Raw genomic sequence first — 6894 nt, 5'->3', positions numbered from 1 at the left:
GCCGTACTTTGGAGACCCTGATCTAGATGCTGTGGTTCTGTTTATTTAGGCTAAAATTAGCCTTTTTAGCAGCAACACAACACTGTTGTCCTGTTTTGAACTTATGACCTACTTAGCAATTTAGCAAGCTGCACAGTCCAAGGTGTCTCCAGAAGAAAGGAATGCTAAACCATTTCTGAGTATTGTCTACATGGAAAACCTTGCAGTCAGAATTGACTTGATGGCAAATTATTATTATTAAATACCTACATCTTTTTTACATGTATTACTGTCCAACCTCACATACTCTGAAAGCCTTATTAGGGTTTAGGTCAGTTCTGACTTGGGAGCACATAATAAGAACTGTCAAGCCAAGTCTCTCTGAACCTATATTTGTGCTTTTAATTGCTTATATCTAAATGCACAACATAAGATTTTGTTGTTAAATTTATTTTTGTTGGTTTCAGTACAGCTTTCTAGACTTTCAATGATTACTCAGAATCTTGCTTATGTCTTCCGTGCTATTACCTACATCTTATCATCATCATCATCATCATCATCATCCTTTATAGAGGATTAGTAATAAATGTATTCTATTGTAGATGGTTATAGACTGACTTCTGATGTAGAATTTTGCCAGATATTAATGTTAGAGCAACTGGTCAGTTTCATTAATTACTTCAGAGTCTACAGCTGGTGCAGAAGGTAGCTGCCTGGGGGCCACATTTCATGAGTAATTTGCTGCTACCTTGTTTGGATTTCACCTGTTCTTCAGGGGACTAGGTTGAGCCTGGGCAGTCCTGTATGCAGTGGACCCACGACTTACGAAGGCCCCTATTTACAAACATTTCGAGGTACGAAAAGCTCCAGCTGCAAAATTTTGGTTCAACTTACGGCCGGAGCTTTGATCTACAAAAGGCAGCGGGAAAGGGTGGGAAATTCAAAGCCGCCCCCGCTGCCCTCTGCCTCCCGTCCCCACGGGGGCAGGAGGTAGAGGGCAGTGGGGGCAACTTTGGAAGCCCAGGAAGCCAGAAGCCGCTCCGTGCCTGCTGCTGGCTTCCGGCTTCCCGGGCTTCAAAACCCCCTCCACTGCCCTTTGTCTCCTGTCCCTGGAGCCCTCTGCCTCCTGTCCCCACAGGAGGGGACAGGAGTATCTTTTTTGTTACTCCATTGCAATCATTTTTAGTTCATACAGATGTAACTGGCCATGCCCCTAAAGTTGTTTGATGGGTATCAAGACTTCAGTGGTGGAAGCCTCATCATTAAAACTGTACTAAATGTTTTCTCTTTAAGTAGGCTTTGACTACTTCTTCTATCAAGCTTTTCATTTATCTTATTGCTGGATCCTTATGTATGTTCAAATCTGATGTTGTTTTCGTAGTATGCATTCCATTGCTTTGTTGATAACCTTTTATTTTAAGCTGACTTGTATGGGTTAATCCTAAAAGACAAGACGTGTGTACATTTGTATGTATAAATTAACAAAACTCCTTTGCTAACTAATCATCTGTTTTCAAGTACGTTATACAATATTTTTGTACGATTAAAAAATACAGTGTTCCACTTCTTACTGTAACCTACCTTGTGTGAGTTTAGCCTAAAAAATAAAGATGTGCATATACGAATGGTTAAATGAATGGTTGGATCGATGAATAAAATACTTTTGCTATTCACCTATTTTCATACATTGTATCATACATTGTATCACTTTCACAGGAATGGTTTGTGTACAGAGCTGTACAGTAAAACTGCTCGAATACTAAGCTCATCTTCAGAGCCTGTTATCTGAGCACTCCTGTCATCTGAAGAGCCTCTACTTGTGGCACTGTACAAGTGGTGCTCTTTATCCAGAGAGGCCACCTGGTAAGAAACAAAGATGGAATGAGCATATAAAGTGGGTGGTACTTAGAAATGCAGACATCCCTGCTCAGGTTCAAAGAAAGCAGCACAGCTCTTGGAACATAGGAAGCTACCTTACACTGAGTCAGGGCCTTGGTCCTCCTAGCCCAGTTTTATCAGCTCTGATTGGCAGCAGCTCTTCGGGCAGGTTTCTTTCTGAATCCTTTGCTAAAACTCCTTTGCTAACTAATCATCTGTTTTCAAGTATGTCATACAATATTTTTGTACGATTAAAAAATACAGTGTTCCACTTCTTACTGTAACCTACCTTGTGTGAGTTTAGCCTAAAAAATAAAGATGTGCATATACAAATGGTTAAATGAATGGTTGGATCTATAAATAAAATACTTTTGCTATTCATCTATTTTCATACATCCAAGTATCAGCCAGGACTGTGCCTGCTTAGCTTTCAAAATTATATACAAGCGAGGTATATTCTGGATTATCTGAACCCTCACTCTTAACTCCCTACTACCTTGTACTCCAAAGACCAAATAACTCACTTGGGGGCCAGTTTTGGGTTGTCACAGGTGTCATGGGCCTTTTTCAATCACAGGTGAAGCTGTTGGGTCCCTCCCCTCTTTGAAAGGACTGCCTCCCTGGAAGTGGGTGAGGCTGGTTGGCCCCTCCACCGTTATCTCCTCTCCACATCCCCTCCACTGGGCTTTTCCTTACAAGTGAGAACAGTGTAGTGGGAAATGGAAGGTGCTGGGAATTGTTGGAATGGAACACCCAGAAGGGCAGTGGAGGTGGTGTTCAGGGAATGGAAGGCTCCCTATGGATTTCTAGTGGCAAATCTATTGTTCTTTTAGGACCAGACCAAGATCTGTTTCAATTACCCAATGCTTTTAATCTCACACAACATGCTTTGAATGTTAATGGATGATGTATAAAATTGTGATATGTTCCCTTTAGATCTTTATCAAGTGAGTTGAAAGGAGGGATGTTTACAGTCTTTTTTTAAAAAGCCTATTGATATAAATAGCAGCATGTGTCCATATGATTTTATTGTACATTGCAAACAACCCAGAGAATGATGGGGCAGTAATCAGTAGTGGCCACTTTCTGCAGCTTTTAAAACTCTGGACACTTTTAGTCAGCTTTCATAAAAGCTCAGATTCTCATTCAACCACAAGAAGAACCAAGATAAGCTTGAATCATTAGTAAAACAAAGACTATTTTTTTTTTAATTTCAAATCTTGTTGTGTCATAACAAAATGCTAACATCACCGAAGTGTACTGAAAATTGTTTAGCAGCAGTGTGTCCTTTATGTGGGAGTTTTTAGCTTCAGCAAATACTGAAAGTGTTCTAATCAGTTTTGACAGCACCAGCCTTTGGACTTCACAAGGACAATAAGACCACAGGAACAGGCCTGATTTGTCATGCTAGGAGGCTTACTGGTGATGAGGAAAGGAGAAGGGACAATGACCATCTAGTAGTACATATATATATTTAAAAAAAAAACTACTGACGATCTTTAAGCCACACATACCAATGAAGACTGAAAGCTGAATAAAGACATCATATATAAATACTGCTAGCTGAAATTCTTAAAGATACTGAAATCAAGAGTGAAAAAAGACAAGAGCTGCATATCGATGAGCTACAAGAGAATACAAATACAGCAAGAAATTCATTTTGTAATATGTCATTCCCAGTTTAGATAGATTAAGCATGAAATATAAAACCTGCCAGACTCAAATGTTAATTAAATTCAATGAACATTAAATAGCATGAGAAACAAAAAGGTCAGACAGATCAAATCAGGCAATTTCTGCCTGATATTTGCTCTTTAAGATTACTCAGAGCATTATTTCTTGGTTTGCAGGACCTGAGTGAGAGAAGAAAGATGATTTTGGGGCTCATTGCCCTGTGGTACCCAGCAGTGGTTTTGCAGATTTTTTAACATCTGTAGTGAGATTTGTAATCTTGCTAACTATTTATCTGCTCCTTTTAAGTTCCCTCCACACACCTTTCAAAAAGACTATTTGTCTCATAAGCCTGCTTCACATATTTCAGCTATGAAGACATTTCATGCAACCATATGGCAGTGCTCTTCACGCCCCCGGTGCTGGCCTTGGAAAAGCTCCTTTGTTTCCACTAGTTCTCAGAATTAGTGCAATCCACATTTACACCAGGTATTGGACAGTGCCATTTAGGATTACATCCAGTGTTGATGCCCCATTGGTTGGTTCTATAACCAGCTGATCTAGGGCACCGTCATTTAGGATACTGAGAAGTTGCCCTGTCATGGCTGGAGCACACATTTATGCAGTCCAAATAAGACTAGCTGAAGACATTCAGTACCACAATGTTACATCCTCTGGAGGCCTTCTTGAATCCATTCTCCTTCTCTTGATTACCCTGAGTATTTTGGTTATGGAGAACAATAACATGTTCTTTGTTCTCCATGTTATTGAGTGTCTGTGGAGGATTCAGGTCACTTTAAGGCATTTAGTTTGCTTGACACTATGCCTTCCCAAATATGACTTCAAGTATGCTATTTTCTGTCATTCCTATAGAGTTTGTGTTCATTGATGACCATGTCCCACTTGTTCTCTCTATCAGGTTTCTGTCATACCTACTTTATTTAAAATATATTAGACAACTATAGCAGGTTTTCATTCTTTTGTTTAATGAGAAATAAGTCTGAGACTTTTATGAAATGTAAGCAATGGCTTAGAATCATTGAGAGGTGATATAATTGCAAGGTAAGTCAGTTTCGAACTGACTGAGGCTGAGAATTTATGGCTGGGAAATTCCAGCAGTGGTTGAGAAACAAAGGAATTAATCACAGAAAAACAGCAGTTTACTCCACACACCAGAATGGGGGTGCAGAGAGAAAGAATGCTATTATTCAGACTATATCTGATTCAATGCTTCAGGGCTCAGGTTTGTCCAAGAAGTTCTGGGGAGAGTCTGTTCAAACTGTCAATTATATTGCTAACAGAATCTGGACATTGGCAATCAATCAGACCCCTTATTACATGTTGCATGGCAAGAAGCCAAACTTGAGTCATATAAGAGTATTTGGAAGTCATGCTTTTGTGAACATAAACAAACATTTGAGAAGGAAAGGAGAATTAAAAAAGATAATTTTTCTGGGATATGAGAATAATCATGCATACAAATTTGCAGATTCTCAAAATAGAATTATGGTATCTCGTTCAGCTAATTTTTTCTGAATACATAAATCAGAAGAATTTACAGGGAGACAGTGAGTTAATTTTGCCAGCTGACAGCAGCTTGAAAGCTGAGTCTTCAGAGCAACCAGTTAGAGATAAAACTCCTATAACTGAACAAGAGTGTTATCAGTTGAAACAGGAGGAGGTGGAGGAGCTAGAAGCTCCAAGATGGTCACAAAGAGAACATAAATGTATACCTCTGAAACTATTCATGTATGAGCAAATAAAAGCCTTAAATGTAGGGTACACAGAACTTCATAATTATCAAGAGGTGTTAAGTCTTCACAAGCAAGAACATGGAAAGTGGAAAGAGGCAATACAGGAGGAAATGGATTCCATGAATAACACAGAGTGTTTACAAATGTAGAACTCCCAGAAGGCAATAAGTTAATTGGGTGTAAGTGCAGAGGCATGAAGATTATTTTTACACTAAGTCAAAAACATGAGATACCTGAAAGGGTCCCTAACAGTCAGCCTAGCGCTAAAGCCCAATAAAGTATTAAAGCTGGAGGCATACACAGACAGTGATTGAGCAGCAGACATGGAGGATCGAAAATCCTTGTCTGGATATGTAATAAAGTCCGTAGGTGTGTTAATAGGATGGAAATCCGGAAAGCAAACTTATGTAGCAACTTTCACAGCTGAATCTGAATTTATAGCGCTCTCAGAAACAGTAAATGTGGTATAAGCAATTGGTTACAGATTTTTGTATTGAAGTAAATGAGCCAATTACATTAAATGAGGATAACACCAGGTGCATTCAGATAGATACAACCGAGAGAATGAAATGCAGGACAGAGCACATTGACATTGAATTTTGTAATGTAAGAGAAACTGTAAAGCAAAAATTAATTGTGTTAAAATATTGTGAGAGCAAAAACTATTTAGCAAATATATTCACTAAGCTTCTAAGCATACAGAAGCACAGAACATTCATGGAACAATTGGGTTTACATTCAGAACAGACGTAAATTTGAAGTGGATGTCAGGAAATTACAAGATTTATAAGAAATTGACATCTTAGACTGAATGTACAAAGGAAGTTGTTAATCAGCCATATTGTACAGCTATGCATAAAGCAGAGTCATGCTGACTATGCAGAAGGCTGATGTAGTTATTATGAGATCATCTAAGATGAGGTAATGTTACCTGATTGGTCATATATACTATATATTGTACAGAGGAACATGCCTAGAGTGGTCTTTTAGACCAGATGGGCGGGGTATAAATCAAATAAATAAATAAATAAAATAAAACATGTTGTGTGGAGAGTTTGGAGATTTGCTAAAGGACATGCTGTTGGAGTATTTCGTGAAGAATGTACATATATAACATAAGCTTTAAGGAAGAAGCTATTGTCTTGTGTTTTTCTTCTTTGTGAGGACCTTGAAGGCTGGAGGTTCCCCTCCTTTGCTCAGCAAACCCCAAGATATAGTTGACAAGGAAGCAACTATCTATATTTCTGTTGATCAAACCAATCACAAAACAACCTACCTACTGGCAATAATCTACTCAACCCTAATAAAGCATCTACATCGGCCCTTTTGGTGTGGATTGGTCTGATCTAAATAGAGTTAATTGAGGGAAGTGAAATATGCCATTTGGTGCAATCCTCATATCAAAACGGCATATCAACTTCAAGCAACCCTCTGGCTCCTTCCACAGCTCCTTCCACTTCATGATACCCAGAAAATGACATCTGAAGGAGCCTTGGCAGCTGCAAGTCTTGATTTTAGTCTGTTGCCAGCTATTGCACACATTGGGAATGGACTAAACTGGAGCACACCAATCTGCACCAAAATTGTAGAGGCCCCTGACCTCAAAAAAGGT

Source organism: Pogona vitticeps, chromosome 1 (genome assembly GCF_051106095.1).
Source record: "Pogona vitticeps strain Pit_001003342236 chromosome 1, PviZW2.1, whole genome shotgun sequence".
Classification (NCBI taxonomy): Eukaryota; Metazoa; Chordata; class Lepidosauria; order Squamata; family Agamidae; genus Pogona; species Pogona vitticeps.
Note: the sequence above shows the minus strand (reverse complement) of the source record.